The 19,413-nt window shown below is 52.5% G+C and overlaps 1 protein-coding gene across 4 annotated transcripts in view; it reads left to right on the top strand.

Annotated features, from left to right (window-relative positions):
• The window catches only part of SDK2 (sidekick cell adhesion molecule 2), a 313,791-nt gene that overhangs the window by 144,306 nt on the left and 150,072 nt on the right, over nucleotides 1-19,413 (top strand). The window contains exon 1 of one of the 4 annotated variants that reach the window (XM_035301670.3): nucleotides 1,152-1,263. The exons of the other annotated variants lie outside the window; for them this stretch is intronic. The gene's annotated coding sequence lies outside the window, so the exon portion shown is untranslated. Of the gene's footprint in view, nucleotides 1-1,151; nucleotides 1,264-19,413 lie in introns of those variants that run through there. 4 annotated transcript variants of the gene reach the window in all.

Here is a 19,413-nt window from a genome sequence, read left to right as displayed (position 1 = left end):
GAGAAGCTCCGCATATGTGATGGCCCCAGCAAGGGACACAAAGGCAGGGGATGCAGGCGAAGCCACTGGCAGCCTTTGAAACTCCTCAAACAAGAAGATGAAGAGAAATTCCCCAGGCCAGCAGCTTTGTCTCTGGCTTCTCTGGCTCTCTCTCTGGCCTCCACTTAGAAGAGAGAGCAGGCGGCAGAGGCAGGGAGGCAGAGGCCAGCGGGCCTTCCCAGACGGCATGGGAGCACATGCCTGGCACGGGGTGAGTGCCAGAAACCGAACCAAGCTCTTAGTGGCAGTAGATCTGGAAGATTGGTGCAATTATTATCTCTACTTCATAACTAGAAGTCACAGCTTAGAGAGGTTCAGCAACCTACCCAAGTTCACACAGCCAGCACATGCAGTCACGTTTCACCCAGGATCTTCAGGACCCCAAGCCTGCATTCCTCCCTGCTCCATGTTGCCTGGCTGAGCTTGTCCTTTCCCAGGGCAGCGGTACTTTCTAAGCCACTGCAGAAGGATAAATAGTACATGGTGGCTCATGCCTGTGGTTCTGGCGCTTTGGGAGGCCGAGGCGGGCAGATCACGAGGTCAGTAGTTCAAAATCAGCCTCATCAACATGGTGAAACTCTGTCTCTACTAAAAATACAAAAATTAGGTGGTGGGCACCTGTAGTCCCAGCTGCTCAGGAGGCTGAGGCAGGAGAATCGCTTGAACCCAGGAGGTGGAGGTTGCAGTGAGCCGAGATCGAGCCACCGTATTCCAGCCTGGGTGACAGAGCAAGACTCTGTCTCAAAAAAAAAAAAAAAAAAAAAAAAACCTCATATTAACAAATGCTCCAAACAATCACCTACCTCGTTCCAGGCCCCATGCCAGCCACTTTCATTTCAGTTCTTATGAATTCCTTAGCATCAGCAGCTCCTGCAGGGGAGGCATCTTGATACGCGAGGAATACAAAAGCTTAGGTTCCATTTCTTGTCCAAGATCTGAAATCATAGAGTTAAGACGAGCGCCAGGCCTTCTGCTTCCAAGCCTGGCGAGGGAACAGCAGGAGATGCCAGCGTTTGTTCATTCATCAGGCAAGGGCCTTCTGCCTGCCCAGCACAGCGCTAGGCAAGGACAACTGGAAAGGCAGTACCAGCCCCGCCCGCCCGGCCACCTGTGGGAATGTTTGTTCTCACTGGAGCTAGAGGTGCCTACAGGACTCTAAGCACCACGACTGAGGAGCAGCAGCAGGGGACTGGTGCCACGTGAGTGTGTGAGTTTCAGGAAGAGGTGAGCAGGAGCTGGAGGAGTTTGGAGCAGTCCCGGAAGACACAAAACTTGAGCAGTGGGGACAAACTGTGAGAGAAGGAGGTGCTCCTGGCAGGAGATGCTGGCATCCCTGGCTCACTACAATGGGTGCAGGTTGTGACCAGATACCGGGTGCTGGTGATGTTGCCCTAAGGATGGATAGAAGATGGAGGAGATAGAGGGAGGATGGATGGATGGATGGATGGATGGATGGATGGATGGATGGATGGATGAGAATGGAAGGAGGGAGGATCGAGGGACGGAGGAGAATGGATGGAGGATGGATGAATGGAGGAGAATGGAGGGAGGGTGAATGGAGGATGAAGAGAACAGATGGAGGATGGATGAAGGATGTAGGAGACAGGGAGGATGAATGGAAGATGGAAGAGAACAGAGGGAGAATGGATGGATTGATGGAGCAGAATGGAGGTAGAATGGATGGATGGAGGACAATGGATGGAGGAGAACAGAAGGAAGATGGATGGAGGATGGAGGAGACAGAGGAAGGATGAACGGAGGATGGAGGAGACGGAGGGAGGAGGGATGGAGGATGGAGGAGATGGAGGGAGGAGGGATGGAGGATGGAGGAGATGGAGGGAGGATGGAGGAGAGGGAGGGAGGATGGATGGAGGATGGAGGAGATGGAGGGAGGATGGATAGAGGATGGAGGAGATGGAGGGAGGATGGACGGAGGATGGAGGAGACACGTGGAAGCAGAACTAAATCATAGTGCGAGTGTGGGTGGATTCCAGTTTTGATGAGTACTTTCAAGGGAAAGTAAGGTCAAGCAGATTCCACTGGGGAAGCTGGGACTCAGAATGAGTAGAGGTAGCAGGGGCCAGAGGTGGCAGGAGGGGAATGTCAAACGAAAGGTCCTTGCAGCTCCATGCAAGGATCTTGTGTCTAGAAGAGGTGGAAGAAGGTCCATGTGGTCACAGAGGACACTGGGGCCACATCAAGTGGGGGCTTGTACCTCTCTTAGGGACTTGCATCTTCTGCCAAAAGCTATGTGGAGCCCTTGAATGCTTTTTTCCAGGGAAAGGACATGATCAGATGCTGTTGTTTCACATCTTTGCTCAGGAAGCTGGGTGGGAAGTGGGTAGAAGAGAGCAGAGAGGAGGCGTGGGTCCATTCTGCTGGGAGGGGCAGCTGGGCCCTCTCGATGAGAGAAGCAGATCGGTCTGAGTCTCATTGAGGAGGGAAAACCAGAAGGACTGAGGCTCTGCTGACCCTGCAGGAGAGGGAGGAGGCTGGGTGTGGAGGTGGTTGATGACGGAAACCCAGGCGGAGAAGGAGCTTTCTGGAAAGACATGGTACTCAATTTTGGATGCTGGGTAGGGATGTCCAACAGGGGACTAGAAGACAAGTCTGAAGATACTAATTTAGAACTCACTGGTGCTGTCATGGCAGGATGAGTGAGTGAACACAGCATCGGAAGAAAGGGCTCTGCAGTCTCAGCCGAGGCCATATATAAGGGAGTTGGAAATCAGCTTGGCAGATCAAAACCTGGAGGCTGGATGGCAGGGGGAAGCCTGGAGATTGGGGTGTCATGGGAGGGAAGAAGGTGTGCTCTTGGTTTAAGAAGGACCAACTGGTCATCTGTGTCAACCGCTGCTGGATTCTAAAATAATCAACTCAGGCCTGGTGCGGTGGCTCACATCTATAATCCCAGCACTTTGGGAGGCCAAGGAAGGGGGATAGCCTGAGGTCAGGAGTTTTGAGACTAGCATGGCCAACATGGTGAAACTCCCATCTTTACTGAAAATACAAAAATTAGCTGGTCCTGGTGGCTTGTGCCTGTCATCCCAGCTACTCGGGAGGCTGAGGCAGGAAAATCACTTGAACTCAGGAGGCAGAGGTTGCAGTGAGCCAAGATTGCCCCACTGCACTCCAGCCTAGGTGACAAAATGAGACCCCATCTCAAAATATAAAAAAACACATAAATAAAAATAAATTGTCAGCTCAATTTAGGGACATGGAAGTCTGGTGACCTTCAGGAGAGGGAGGATGGGGAAGTGGAGGAGTCAGAGCGGGATGAGCAGGTTGGGGCAGGGAGTGGAAGGAATCCTCACAGGCAAGTAGGAATCACGAACTGGAGACTGGAAGGGGCATGGCAGGTTGAGCCAGTTGCCCCAGGAAGTGGGAGACATGGCTGGCCCAAGATGGCAGAGGTAGGACCTGGAATGCCGGGAGAATATTCTAGGATACACCCAGCTGGAAGTGGGCAGTCTCAAAAGGATTTTGGTCAAGGGAGTACAAGACCCTGTATCACCTGGTCCTGCCCATGTCTCCAGCCTCCTCTTTCACTAACTCCCTTCACTAGTGGGCAGGACACATGGCCCTTGCTCTTTCACACCCTCATGCCCATGCCCACCTCTGTCCTCCATCTCTGCTGTCTTCACACACCTCTGCTACCTGGCAAACCCTTGCTCATCTTCCCAGATCCAGCCCCAGCATCCCCCCAGTGATTTCCCGTCCTGCCCCTGACTTGGTATGTGCCTTTGAGCAAACTGCTTAATCCCTGCCTCAGATGCCTAGTCTGGAAAATGGGAATCATAAAACCAGTTGCTACCTCCCAGGATGGTTGGGAATGTCATGCAAGATCAAGTGTACAGGAGAGTGTCTGGTCACAGATGCCTCTAACAATGAAAAGGATGAGAGCCACCGAGGGAATGACACTGACTCCCACCCACCTCCCTCCACCCAGCAGGGCAGGCTCCCCCCACCTCATTCTTCCTGGCCACAGTTCATTCCCACCCTCCAGGGAAGTCCAGATTCCTTTTCCTCAACAAAGCTCGATCCTGTCTGCCTGTGACCAGCCCATTGGAGATTTACTCCAATTCAGCCATGAGTTTAGACATCTTGTCTGAAAATTGAAGGCTGATGGTGAGAAAACTGAAGTGCAGGAATTAGTTATGATGGGCATAAATTGAATTTTAATAGAGATGTAGGTGGCATGGAGCCAGTGTACTCAGGCAGAGGGAAGGTAGTAATTAAAAGTTAACGAGTTTGGAAATGGCGTAATCCTCAGGGAGGAATGGGAGAGGTGGGCTGGGAGGAGGAGCAGGCTGTCCTTCTCCTGACCTCAGGCCATCTCCTCCCACCCCTGAGGATCAGGGAAGGTGGGGAGGCTGAAGGGACCCCATCTGCACACACACACACACACACACACACACACACACACACGGACACACATGCAACAGTGGGGTAGAGAGCAAGGGGGAGTAGCACAATTGGAGGACCCTCAGACCACAGCCTAATGCTGCCTTGGAGGAAGGCAGCACCTAGAAACGGCTGGAGCAGGGCTTCTCCCTCTGCACTGCTGATGTTGGAGGATGGCAGCTAGAAACAGCTAGAGCAGGGCTTCTCAGCCTCTGTACCGCTGGTGTTGGAGGATGGCAGCTAGAAACAGCTAGAGCAGGGCTTCTCAGCCTCTGCACCACTGGTGTTGGAGGATGGCAGCTAGAAACAGCTAGAGCAGGGCTTCTCAGTCTCTGCACCGCTGGTGTTGGAGGATGGCAGCTAGAAACAGCTAGAGCAGGGCTTTGGCCTCTGCACCACTGGTGTTGGAGGATGGCAGCTAGAAACAGCTAGAGCAGGGCTTCTCAGCCTCTGCACCACTGGTGTTGGAGGACGGCAGCTAGAAATAGCTAGAGCAGGGCTTCTCAGCCTCTGCACCACTGGTGTTGGAGGATGGCAGCTAGGAACAGCTAGAGCAGGGCTTCTCAGCCTCTGCACCACTGGTGTTGGAGGATGGCAGCTAGAAACAGCTAGAGCAGGGCTTCTCAGCCTCTGCACCACTGGTGTTGGAGGATGGCAGCTAGAAACAGCTTGAGCAGGGCTTCTCAGCCTCTGCACCATGGGTATTGGAGTATGGCAGCTAGGAACAGCTAGAGCAAGGCTTTGGCCTCTGCACTGGTGGTGTTGGAGGATAGAAACTTCTTTGTTGTAGGGCAGGGGTCTGTCCTGTGTGATGCAAAGATGTAAAGAGGCAGTCCTGGCCTATAGCCCCTAGATGCCAATAGACACCCTCTGGATGCGACAACCAAAAATGTCTCCAGATGCTGCCACCTGTGCCCTGGGGCAGCAGCACCCCCGTTGAGAACTATGTCCTACAGTGAGGCCCTGGCATTCCCCAGACTCTCCCAGCTGGAGCTGAGCTGCCCTTCCATGAGTAGGTACACTGCCACACGGGGTCAGGGGTCTGGCACGGAAGGAAGGGGTGAAGAGCAGACTGGCCACCCTTCGCTCCCTCTTGGGAGTCCCTCCAGCCCCTTCTCATAACTGTTTGTGTAGCCGGCACTTCCTGCCACACAGGCTGCCTTCCTTGGTGCTCCACTGGACCCTCGGCCCGGGGCAGGTATAACACCTCCACTGCACAGAGAAGTCAGAGGCTTGGAGAGAATGGCTCACTCTGGCATCCTCTGGGCAGTCCTGCTAAAACCATTAGCTGAAAGGTGCAAGAGGACATGGGGCAGTGCTCCTTATGACCTGCTTCCCACAGATGCACACAGTCCTGCCTGCAGCCCATTCCCCACCCTGGCCTGGGAGGCCCTCTCCTGCTTTAGGGACAGGTTCCTCCTGACATGAGGGGCCCAGGTGTGGCCTCAGGATTTGCTAGTCAGTAGCAGAGACAGCCAGGGTAGTGGCAGATGGGAGGGAGAGAGGGAGCAGGGAGAGACCCCGAGGGCCAGGGCTGGTGCTGGGCATCGAGAGGCACAGCTGGCTCCTCGTGCCTCATGTTGGCAGCCTTGCAATAATTATGTCAATTAAGACTAATAAGTTCAAAGTGTAAGGGGAAAGGTGGAAAAAAGATGCAAAGTCTCTAAGACTGTGGACCATGACTGGCTTGGTTTCCATAGCAACCTGTTTGCTCATACTCGCCACCGTAGCAGGTCCTGGCTTGGGGAGAAAATGGGACCCCCACTCCCAAGGAAGCTAGCAATGGGTGGGGGATGTGGCCTGGCTGGATCTGGGCTGAGGGCACCTGTCAGGGGGCAGCCAGGGGAAAGCAGGAGCTATGAGAGAGCCATGCAGCCACAGAACACCTCAGCTGGCATCCCAGCCAAGCCCCGTTTACAGGGGGATATGGTGGCCCTGAGTGGAAATGACTTCTTGGGGTACACGGCATGAGTTAACATCACAGTTAGAATTCAGACCCAGGCCCTCTGAGTCCTCACTCACTGCGGCTTGGATCTCATTGGGCTCCCCAGCTCCTTGGCATTCTGGCATGATCAGAGGCAAAGGCGCCAACATCAGTTTGGCTTAGTGGCATCTCCCTGGTCAGGCTGGGCACCTGGGAACAGGAGAGAGACTCACTGTGTCAGGGATGGGAACATTGCCAGGCCTGGCACCCCCAGGGGTTATAGGCCAGGGCGGCCTCTTCACAGCTTACATCCCACAAGACAGACCCCCACCCTCCAACAAAGAAGTTTCCATCCTCCAGTGTCAGCAGGCCTCACCTCTCTTCTGACGGGATGTTTGCCAAGTTCCCTCGGTGTCCTTGTTTGATTGCAGTATCACACGAGGGTGTCACAGCCCACAGAGAGCTGTGGCCAGGATGGGGAGGACACTTTCATGAAGTCGTGGATCTGTCTGAAGCTGGGGCAGGCAGGGAGGTGCTGCTGTCTCTCACAGGTGCACTGTGTGCCTATGCCCAGCTCTGCACATCTGTCCACGGCCCACGGAGTGTGACCCACACACAGCTGTGCATAGTGTGTCTTCGTTAGTGTCAATGCACGTCATTCTCACAAGGAGAGCTATGAGGATACAAAACACCTATGGCTTTGCTTTTGCTTCATACAAAACACTTAATGCTTCCCATTTTATAGATACAGAAACTGAGGCCCAGAGAGGTAAAGTGACATGTCCAGGGTCACACTACAAATTAGGGTGGAGCTAGGGATGTGGACCTGCCACCAGCTCCTCTGCACGGAACAGTCTGGGATGCACAGGTGTGCACACACAGCCACACCCTCACTTCTTCCCATCATCTCCTCCCACTTCCCAGCAAGGGATGCACTTTCCAAGGCCCATCCGGGCAGCCCTGCGGACCCAGACTCCCCAGCGTGCAGCACAGAACGTGCAAATGAAGCGCTCGAGGCTGCATTTAATGAAAGGCTCCCTAGGCAAGCTCTTCTCTGATGAACCGAGGCTATTTATTTCCACCTCAAGGAAATTTAACATGCAAATTAGGAAGGGCTTGATCATTTTTCACCTGAGATTGACATATTTGAATTTGGCCTGAATCCCTTGTAACCAGTGCACAGACATGGGCGCAGGGCTTGTGTGGCTCACCGTCCTTCGGGAGAAGAGTGGCCGCCATCGCCATCGGAGGCACATACTTTTTTTATCTGGGATAGTTCAATACAAGGAAATAATTCATTCTTTTTCCCCACACAGCTAGGCTGGAGACCCTGCTTGCCCTGAGAATCTCTCGCCTTCCACCCCTTCCCAGGTTCTCCTGAGCCCCGCCTTGGCTCTCAGCCAGGACACAGAAACTAATTAGATCTTGACTTAGTTATGCGCTCAGGCAGGCAAATGGTCTAGACAGACGCCTGGGAGTTGGTAATGACCCCTGCTTCCCGGGGACTGCAGTGGTGCCTGACTCCTCCTCCCCACCAGGGCTCTCCCTTGGGCCAACCATAGGATTTCTCAGTATGGAGGGTGCAGGTACCTCTCCCATGTGTCTTCGTCCCCCAAGAGGAATCTCTGCAGTGGCCCACTTAGCGGGGGAGGTGGAGTTTCTGTGACTCTGAACTCACCACTCCAGTCTTCTCCCAGGGTTGCCCAAGTCCCCTGGGGTGGCAGAGACCCCGGGGAGGGGTTGAAAATCAGGGTGTTGGCTCTAACTGGCAGGCCCTGGGGGCTGAGAAATGCTGATGTGTTCTGTAGCTCTAGAGAAACAGGAAGCACAGGCAGGGACTCCAAGCACTGGTAGGCTCGCAGAGAGCTGGAGAAGGAAGAGGCCGTTCTTTCTGCACAGTGAGGACTAGTGACCACGAGAGACAGTCTTTCCAGGGGAAATCAAGCACAGTCCCTGGAGGCCAACCGACAGCACATCCACAGGCTCCAGCCACTGTGGCCACTCAAACACTGGGAGAGCAGAGTGAGGTCCTGGCCACAGATGGCTGCCCTAGTCAGCTACCTACTGCTGCACGGGAAACCATCTCAGCCCTCGGTTGCTTTGACAACCAGGATTATTATTCCCTCTGGTCTCTCCTGGGCTCGCCATGAAGTTGCATCCAGCTGGCAGTCAGCTTGAGCTGGGCTCAGTGGGGACAGTTGGGTGCGGGGTCTCTCCCTCTGCGTGGTGTCTCCTCCTTGGTGGCATGGTGGGCCACCATGGTGTTGGGGCTGTGATCTTAGAGGGTGAATGTAGATGCTACAGGACCACGTTGTGTCAGTGAAAGCAAGTCACAAAGCCGGCCCAGAATTTGGGAGTGGGAAAATGGACTTTACGTCCTGATTGGGGTCGCTGTCAAATACCAGAGCCATGCTCCTCAGTCCCCTCCTGGCCTCCTCTCAGATCTGGCCATTACCCCAAAGCCCACGCCAATCACCTTTTCCGGATGGCGGCTCACAGGTGGGTCCCCAGGTCTTCATTAGCATGTTGAGAATTGGTTCTGGTCCAATTCTCCCACTTGGTACCTCTGAAGGCACCGGCAAGGGTGATTTTGGAAAACCCAGAGAGAATGGGCAAGGATTAGAACTGAGTCAGGCAGGACAGAAAGCAGAAAGCTCAGAGCTGGTGGGATTGAGTCTGGGACCCACTGCCTGTGACCTTAGCAGATATTGAGAAAGGGGGAGAGGGGCCGGGCGCAGTGGCTCACGCCTGCAAGCATAGAGACCTGCACAACATAGTGAGGTACCGTCTCTACTAAAAATAAAAGTTATCCAAGCACAGTGTGTGCGCCTGCAGTCCCAGCTCCTTGGAAGGTTGAGGTGGGAGGATCACGAGCCCAGGCAGTCAAGGCTGTAGTGAGGCATGATCCTGCCACTGCACTCCAGCCTGGGTGACAGAACAAGACCCGGTCTCAGAAAAAAAAAGGTAAAAAACAGAAAGACAGAGACTAGGGTTGGCTCTGGGGCATAAGGCCTCCACTAGCCATGGTCACAGCTCCTGACACCTGGGACTGGAGGTCCCCAGGCTGGTTTGCTGGGCCACGGCTGGAGCTAGATGAGTACGCATTGGGCCAGGGTCAGGGCGCTGTTAGAGGGTGCTGAGAGCTGGGACAGATGAAGAAGTGAGTAATAATAACATTAGTAACAACAACAGCTAACTCTTAAAGATCGCTACTGTAAGCCTTATGCCAGCCTGTGTCCTAAGCACACTGCATGTACTATCTCATTTAATCCTCATATTGGACCTTCAGGTAGGGGCTATAGTAGCGTGGTTAAGAGCACAAAATCTAGAAGCCTACCAACTACTGGCCTTGTGAACTTGGGCAAGTTTCTTAACATCTTCGTTCCTTGGTTTCCTGACCTTTTTTATCTGCCATATTTGGATATTGTTAATTCTGACCTCATAGGGTGGTTAATAAGGAGTAAATGCATTATCACATGTGAAATGCTTAGGACACTGCCTGGGGCCAGGCATGGTGGTTCATGCCTGTAATCTTTGCCCTTTAGGAGGCAGATGGATCGCTTGAGCTCAGGGGTTCAAGACCAGCCTGAGCAACATGGTGAAACCCTGTCTCTTAAAAATAATAATAATACAAAAATTAGCCGGGTGTGGTGCTGCATGCCTGTAGGCTCAGCTACTAGGGGGATCGCTTGAACCCAGGAGGTTGAGGCTACAGTGAGCTGAGATTACCCCACTGCATTCCAGCCTGGGTGACCAAAAAAACCTGTCTCGGAAAAAAAAGAAAAAAACACTGCCTGGCCCATATTAATACCTATTGTTACTACCCCTATTTTATAGATGAGGAAATGGAGGCACAGAGAGATTAGGCAGCTTGCCCAAGGTCACACAGCAAGTGAAATATACAATCCAAAACCTTCCTTCTCCACCTATGCCTGCTATGCCTTAGAGCAGAGCTACTTGGGCAGAGCAAAGCAGGGTGATTTTACTTGGGACACCTTTGTGCTGGGCTTTAACAGGGTGCCTTCCAGCCGTGCAAGCAGTGGGCCTGCCCAGGCTTCCTGATCACCTGCTGTGAATTAGACAGTGTCAAGTACCAGGGACACTCCAAGAACATACGAAGCCTGCAGCCTCTCCAGGAAAGTCAAGACAGGCCACAAAAAAGTCAGGACACAGCCGCAGAGAGCAGGACAGCTCTGACAAAGGGTACAGGTTCAAGCTCCGGTGCCCAGGGGTGGAGGAAGGCCTGGGGTGGGGTGTAAGAAGTCTCGTATGAACTAGTCAAAACCAGGGGGACATGGCAGGTTCTGATAATGCTAGATCCATTCTTTGCATAAAATTCTCCATCCTTTGTCCTCTTTGAATGTTAATGACGTCCTTTTTAAGAAAGAAAATGAAATCTGCAAGACAGATCTTTTTTTTTTTTTTTTTTTTTTGCTTTCATCGTTTCACTTTTTTTTTTGGCCAGATTCAAGTTAGCTACTCTGCCTACGTTGAAATAGACATGGATGATACAGCGGTAGGCACAAGTGTAGACAGAGATCTCAGAGCGGAGAAGCTCAGCCACACCTGAAGCCATGCCAGAGACATAGAGGGTCAGTGCTAACCTTCAGGTAGGGCTGCCAACAGCAGACACTGCAGGGCAGCCAGACATGCCTCTTTCCATCATCCCTTGACCTGCCAAACACGTGACGGGGAACAACCTGGAGACTGTGGCTCGTCTTCAGCCTTATCAACATCCACTAATCCCAGAGCCTGGTGAAGCCCAGAGGCAGGACTCAGCGGGACAGGAAGCTCAGGCTATCTGGGCAGTGCTTGGCAGGGTTCATGCCATCACAACTCACCAAGTGCCTCCCTGGTACCCCCCTCTGAGTTAATGCATCTGATCCACTTATCCCACTCCAATCTTTGTATTACTTAGCTTGACAGAGTCTTTCCTGCCCAAAGATAACCCAAGTCTTCGTTCCCTTCAGGTCCCTGGGATTCGGAGATGCTGATGTTTAACTCCTTCTCTCTCACCTCCAGGAAGTGACCACTTTTGTCTTGGTGGGTGGCAAACAGGAAATGAGTGGACTTGAAGTTGAGCTGGGGAACAGTGCGTTTCTAAGCAGTGTGTGGCGGCAGCAGTAACGCTTTCACCTAAACGCAAGCAACGGCTGGTACCACAGTACCTGGAGAGAATAGTGTTGCGATTACTGCTGTTGTCATTATTACTGCTACTACCCAGAGCCTAACACGGTGTGTGGCACGTTGTAGGCACTCCACTATGAGTTGACCGATTCCTAACAGTGGGAAACTACTAAGGACACATTTCGTGACTGCTCACCGAACACCAAGCACCATGCTAAGCACTTTGCCGTCAGTTCTGCTACTGTATGATGGATATGTTTGTAGATATCCCCGTGCTATGCCAAACTGTGCAATAAAAACCCCAGGGCTTATGGCGGAAGTGGAGTGGAGGCAACAACACGCAAAACCTTCATTAGGGACACATTAAAGAAGAAAGGAACTTAATGGAGGGGATTGCACAATTTTACACATATTAAATGGTTAAGAAACGCATCACTACTATAATACTTTTGGCACTTTGCCTTGGAAAAGGCTCCCAGTTTGCTTGCGAGAGTGGGTGTCAGAAGGGGTGCAGCTTGTAAGTCACTGTTAATTGTTAGAAGAAACGTGGTCAGAAATTGGAAAAAAAAAAAAAAAGTTGTAGCACCAGGTGTGGGTGGGGAACATCTGCTGTGAGTTGAGGACCCCAGAGCCAAGTGCAAAAAGTACACGACTGTGCTTCCCACTTCAGCTGGGTACAGTTTTCTGTATTGACTGCTGCTTCTTGTAGACAAAACTGTGCATAGCAAATGAAGCCCCACAGATGCTCATATCATTCTCTAATATATCAATCACAGCGGAACAAGCCTTACAGCGAGCTGCCTGAACTTGTATTTTCTATAAAACAGCCCTCCTTACTTTGTCCATTATACAGATGGAGTGTCCAAGGTATAACGAGGTTCCGTCCCTTGTCTGGGGTCATGTGCTAGTGAGTGATAGAGCTGGGACCAGAGCAAAGGGTTGTCCGAGGCCACAGCTGAAGTTCTTAAAGACTGTGACTCTTAGGCCGGGCACAGTGGCTCACGCCTGTAATCTCAGCACTTATGGAGGCCAAGGCAGGTGGATCACATGGGGTCAGGAGTTTGAGACCAGCCTAACCAAGATGGAGAAACTCCATCTCTACTAAAAATACAAAACTAGCCAGGTAGGTGGCACATTCCTGTAATCCCTGCTACTTGGGAGGCTGAGACAGAGGAATTGCTTGAACCCAGGAGGCAGAGGTTGCCGTGAGCCAAGATCTTGCCATGCACTCCAGCCTGGGCAACAGGAGTGAAACTCTGTCTCAAACAAAAAAGAAAAAAAAAAAGACTCTGACTCTTTGGGGTTATGATCAAAGTCATCTCACAGATGGAGAAACTGAGGACCAATGAGGCATGGCCTGACCTCCATCATCACCTAGACCTATGTCCCATTTGAAGCCTTGATTCCGACCTCCCAGCCACACCTGTGGCTCCATCTCATCACTGAGCACCGTAAAGTTTGTGTGCAGGAACTCACCCAGGGAACACCTTAAATTAGGATTCTGATCAGCAGGTCTGGGGAGGAGCCCAAGATTCTGCATTTCTGGCCCACTCCCAGGCGACCCTCCTGTGGCCGACCCCACACCTCACTGTGAGCAACAGGGCTATGGAACACCTTCCACCTCTTGCCCTGGCCCTCCCACCCAGTCAATCAGTTCCCTGCTGGCTGAACCTGCTTCCCCAGCCAATGGACCCACCCATCACCATCTCAGCTGCCCTCTTGCCAGTGTCTTCAGCCCCCTGGTATTGGGGTCCATCTGTCACAGCTTCTTGGAAGAACCCCAGCCATGGGGCAGCCCAGCTTTCAACCTATCTTGCTTTTTCCATAAGGCTACTGAACCCCATTGAAGAAAGCCACCCACCTGTGTACACAGCACCTGCACAAACTCAAGGTACTGGCTGGGCATGGTGGCTCTTGCCTGTAATCCCAGCACTTGGGAGGCTGAGGTGGGTGGATCACCTGAGGTCAGGAGTTCAAGACCAGCCTGGCCAACATGGTGAAACCCCTTCTATACTAAAAATACAAAAATTAGCCAGGCACGGTTATGCATGCCTGTAAGTCCAGCTACCTGGGAGGCTGAGGCAGAAGAATGGCTTGAATCTGGGAGGCGGAGCTTGCAGTGAGCTGAGATCATGCCATTGCATTCCAGGCTGGGTGACAGAGTGAGACTCCATCTCAAAACAACAACAACAAAAAAAAAAACATCAAGGTACTGCCCTCACCTGTGCCTTCTTGCATCTTCCTCAGTCAGCTTATTCATCCTCCTCAGCTGCTCTTTCTAACCTCCAGCTCACGGCCCCTCCCTTCACTGCCCCCTTCCCAAGGAAGTAGGAGCATTGTAAGGAATTCCTTTTTCCCACTTTCTGCCACGCTGCCCCAGTTAACTCTGCCCCTCCAGGCCCCTCCTTCTGCCAGGAACTGCACTCCACTGGATACAGGACCCCAGAACCCTCAGGAACAGGCTTCTGGCTCCATCATTTACCCTCTCGTTCTGCCTCCTCATCTTTTTTTTGGTTTGTTTCTTTTTTAAGAGGCAGAGTCTCAGTCTGTCACCCAGGCTGGAGTGCAGTGGTGCCCTCATAGCTCACTGTAGCCTCCAACTCCTGGTCTCAGGCAATCCTCCTTCCTCGGCCTCTCAAGTAGCTGGGACTATAGGCACATGCCACCACGCCTGGCTAATTGTTTTATTTTTTGGTAAAGATAGGTTCTTACTGTGTTGCCCAGGCTGGTCTCAAACTCCTAGCCATCCCCTCACCTTGGCTTCCCAAAGTGATGGGATTACAGGTGTGAGTCACCAGACTCGGCCACTACTCCTCCTTCTAATTGCTCCCCACTACCAATGTTTAAACCTGCTCAAGTCTCACATCTTTGAAAACCAAAGTCCCTCCTCCAGACTTCCTCTGCCCCACATTCCCTCTCTTGGCAGGAGCCACTCTCTTCTTTTTAGCCCACAACCCGGCGTTCTCCAGCTGTCCACACTCCTCCTCTCCTCACCTGCTGTGACCACTGAAACTGCTGCCCACTCCAGGCTATCAGGTGTCCCCTCATTCTAGCACCAGTGACACCCTTCCAGTGTCCCCTGGACCCCCAGCACCATTGTACACCATCAGCCCCATCACCTCTCCCAGTTTGTGGCAAAGACTGAATTGGCCTCCAACCCTTTGGCCTTGACCAACTCCAGTTTCCTCTCTAGTCTGCAGTCAGAGTGACTTTTGTACACATGTAAACCTGCCTATTTTACACCAGGGGTTGACAAGCATTTTCTGGTCCGGAACAGGCAGTGTTTGAGGGTTCGTAGGCCACACAGTTTATGGCCATCTTCAACTCTGCCTGTGCAGCAGGAGAGTAGCCACAGATGCTGCATCCACAAACGCGCATGGCTGTGTCCCAGTAAAACTATTTATAGATGCAGAAATTTGAATTTCGTATGATTTTCACCTGACATGAAACATTGCTCTTCTTTTGATAGTTACATTTCGCTAAAAATGTGTGAATTTTTTCTTCCTAGTACAACTATTGTAGAGGCTATGGCTGTAGATTTGGCCCATGGGCTGTAGTTTGCTAACCTCTGTTTTATAGCCCTCATTAATACCCTCAACATATTTTCACTCTCCTGAGGAAAAAGCCCAAACTCCTTAGCCTGGCCCATAAGGTGCAGTGGGGACTGGCCCAGCCATGAGTCCAGCTTTCCTGCTATCCCAGCCAGGCTCCTTCTCGGGCCAATGCCACAGTCGATGTCTCAGGAATCCCTGTCTCTGACATCTACTCATCATGCCTGGCACTCTTCAACCATCCTTGCCTTCCCCTCAGGATCCACACAGGACAGCACCTCCTCGTTTCCTTACATTGCCCCCTAAGCCTCCATCAGCACCTGCACTTACCCGAACCTTCCTGCCCTCAGGAAGGAGGTGGAGAGGCCCACCCCTCACCTCTCCACACATGCACATCCTCCCAAGTCCCACCCATCTCTCAGTCACCCCATGCCTCAAGCCTCAGCTGTAATGGTTTGAATTGTGTCTCCTCCAAAAAAATATGTTGATGTCCTAACTCCTAGTGCCTCAGAGTGGGACTTTATTTGGAAATAAGGTCATTGCAGAGGTAATTAGTTCAGATGAGGTCATACCAGACTGGGGTCGTCCCTAAATCCAATATGATCCGATTTGTTTTAATTTGGTTTCTTTTAAGAAGACAAAGAGAGGCTAGGCACAGTGGCTCACATCTGTAATCCTGGCACTTGGGGAGGCCAAAGAGAGGATCATTTGAGCCCAGGAGTTCAAGACCAGCCTGGACAACATAGTGTGATCCCATCTCTATTAAGAAAGAAAAGCCGGGGAGGAGAGAAACCTAGAGAAGAGAACACCAAGTGAAGGCAGAGGCAGAGATTGGAGTGATGTGGCTGTAAGCCAAGAAATACCTGGGGCCCCCAGAGCTGGAGGAGGCAGGAAGGATTCTCCCTGGGAGCCTTCATGTGGGGGAGGCATGGTGCTGCTGAGCTTGACTCAAACTCCTGGTGGCCAGGGCTGTGGGAGAAGAAACTTTTATTGTTTTAAGCCACTCAGGTCATGGTGCTTTGTGACAGCAGCCTTGAGAAATGAATATTCCCCCGGATGCCCCAGTGTCCTGCTTCCCCCAAACAAGTGGGACCTTTTGCATCAGGGAACCCACTCACTGTGAGGAAATAGGGTCTTCAGCCAGCACCACCATGCATTCAGCAGGTCTGATTAGGAGGCTGCTTCTCCCAGTTTGAGAAGCCATTAAGTCTCCCCTGCACACCTGGGAGGCTGGAGCGGGCTTAGAGAAGCGGATCCGTGGGGCTGCTCTGGCTGGCGACCATATTTGGGCCACGGAGCCTCAGCCCCTTGGTTCCTTGAGGCCCGCTTTCCATGCAGCCTCTTTTTCAGCTTGTTTTAATTTGGTTTCTTTCTGATCCACCTTGGCATGAAAAGAATTGTAAAGAATTTCAGCTGGGTGCCAGGAGCCTGGGACAAAGGAGTCCTCCACAGCTCCGGGAGTGGAAGCCAGGTGGCGAGGTTTTCCTCCCCAAGCCGGAGGAGCAGGGACCGGTGAGGAAATTCTAAAGTACAATTGTAATCAAGGTGAGAGGAGGTGCTCTCTCATCTTGTTTTTCGGTTTTCTTGTTTTTTAAAAAAATAAAATAACCATACCGCCTCCTCCAAATCTCAGCATTTCTTTTTACCCAGCCATTTAAACTGAAATCTGAGTTTTAACTCCGTATACCCTGGACAGGGCTTGTCTTTTTTGGTTCTTCATCCCTTTCTGCTCCTAGTAATACAACTTTCTGTCCAGCTGGGTGCAGTGGCTCATGCCTGTAATCCCAGCACTTTGGGAGGTCTTGGCAGGTGGATCACTTGAGGTCAGGAGTTCCAGACCAGCCTGGCCAACATGGTGAAACCCCAAATCTACTAAAAAAAAGATACAAAAATTAGCCAGGTGTGGTGGCACATGTGTCTGTAGTCCCAGCTACTTGGGAGGGTGAGGCAGGAGAATTGCTTGAACCCAGAAGGTGGAGGCTGCAGTGAGACAAGATCACGCCTCTGCACTCTAGCCTGGGCAACAGAATGAGATGCCATCTCAAAAAAAACCAAAATTCTGTCCTGTGTCGCTGTTCACGGTGCAGAGTTGTGTGTGGGTCTCCCTACCCTACTCCCGTCTGTGCAGTTGCTCCCTCCCAGCTGAGCTCAGACAGAGCTCCTCCATCAAGGTAAAGTCTGGGCAGCTCCCCAGGAGAATTTCTTTCTGGGGTATGAAGCAAGAACAAGCAGAGAAGACCTACCCCAGAGCAGTCCCAAGGGCCCCAGGACAGGTAAGGGCAGCAGATATAGGGCAGGGACATGGATGGGGTCCCATGGGCCCGAAAGGGGGTCTCACTTTGCTGTCTCCTAGCTGGGCAACTTCAGGCCACATGCTCAACCTCTCTGAGCCCAAGTCCCCTGGCTGTAGAATGGGAAGAGGAGTCTCTTCCCCAGTAGTTGACCTGGGAATGAACCAAATAGCCTGTGTCACGTGTTTGGCTCACAACCTGATGCTGCTACTGTGGCTGTTATTGAGGGAGGGGTCCCTCTTATTTTCTCAGGCAGTGGGAGTCCCGCCCACCCAGGAGGAGTGGCCGTCTTGGGCTCCCAGCCCTGCCTAGCCCCATCTCACCTCACTGGCTCCCCCAGCTCTCTCCTCTGCTTTCTCATCCAGCCAGACCTCTGTAGAGACCGCTTGGCTGATGGATCACAGTTTAATGAAGTCCTTATCCTTGTTCATTGAGAGCATTTAATTGGCCCAGAAGGTCACAGGGCCGACAGACGCCCTCCCCAGCCATCACAAGCCAGGGCTGTCACTGTGATAGCAGCTCCCAGCTCGATAACACTGCCATCCTCTCATTGACTCCAGGGCCAGGGGATCAATCAGAGCCTCACAGGCTCTTCCAGCAAAGCGGGGGAGGCTCAGGGGTGGCAGGAAGGCCTGGGCAGGCCCTGAGACACCCCCTCCCCTTATGAAGCAAACTGCCCAGCAGCAGGTGGCTGTGCAAGACCCAGGCTGTGCCTCTGCTGAGCAGCCGCCTTCAGGCACATCTGTATCCAGCCCTGCTCAGCCGTATGAGGAACCAGAACCAATAGGAGATAGACCTTCCTTCCTTTTTTTTTTTTTTTTTTTTTTTTTTGAGACGGATTCTCTCTTTGTCATGCAGGCTGGAGTGCAGTGGTATGATCTTGGCTCACCGCAACCTCCACCTCCCAGGTTCAAAAGATTCTCCTGCCTCATCCCCCAGGTAGCTGAGATTACAGGTATATGCCACCACACCCAGCTAATTTTTGTATTTGTAGCAGAGATGGGGTTTTACCATGTTGGCCAGGCTGGTCTCCAACTCTTGACCTCAGGTGATCCTCCTGCCTCAGCCTCCCAAAGTGCTGGGATTACAGATGTGAGCCACTGCGCCCCACCTCTCTCCTGTATTCTACAGTCAGTCAGTGTATTAGTCGGGGCTCTGCAGAGAAGCAGCGCCAGGAGGAGACAGACAGATGCATGAGGTTCGTTATGGTTTTGGCTCATGTGGTTATGGAGGCCGACCAATGACACACTGCCGCCTGCAAGCTAGAGACACAAGAAAGCTGGAGCTGGCATTCAGTCGGGGCCCGAAGCCTAGAAACTGAGAGCCCCTGAGTAAACGTCCTAGCGTCTGAAGGCCGGGAACCAGGAGTCCCGGTGTCCAAGGGCAGAAGATGGGCATCTCCTCCCGAGACAGTACATTCCTCCTTCGTCCGCCTTTTTGTGCCATCGAAGCCCACAGCGGAGTGGATGCTGCCCTCTCGCCTCTGTGAGGGCACCAGCTATGTCATACGAGGGGAGAGAGCTTTCACCACTCTGTCTTTGTCCCCTGTCTGTCTGTCTCTTTCTCTGTCTTTGGTTCTCTGTGTTTATCTCCCTGTCTCTCTCTTTCTCTTCTTTACTCCATCTGCTGATCCAAATACTGATTTCCTCTAGAAACACCCTCACAAACACACCCAGACCATCTTTTACCAGCTGTCTGGGCAGGCATCCCTCAGCCCAGCAAGTTGACACCTAAAATTAACCATCTTGTCAGAGTCAGGAGTTCCTCCCTATTCTGTCCACTTCGAGTGCCCCCTCCACCCTGCGGTCCCCTAGAAAGCAGGGGGAACATACTGTGCCCAAGCCCCCCTCCTCCCAGGGACACAGAATCCTTCCCTATCCCAGTGTCTGTCCTCTGGGAAGGGACAAGTCTGGAGCCCTCCCCCCGCCTTCTGGAACCCCATGCTCAGCTCACCTGGGTTTGCCTGTCCCCTACCCAGGGCCTGCCCCAGAACCAATTCTGCATCTTCCCCCAACCCTTCCCCTCCTGAGGCTACTGCCTCCCCTTCAAAAGGCCCCTCAGTCCCCCAGCCAGGAGC

The sequence above is a fragment of the Callithrix jacchus genome, chromosome 5 (genome assembly GCF_049354715.1).
Source record: "Callithrix jacchus isolate 240 chromosome 5, calJac240_pri, whole genome shotgun sequence".
NCBI classification, from domain to species: Eukaryota; Metazoa; Chordata; class Mammalia; order Primates; family Cebidae; genus Callithrix; species Callithrix jacchus.
The sequence above is the reverse complement of the archived record's forward strand: the minus strand, read 5'-3'. Positions and strand labels throughout refer to the sequence as shown.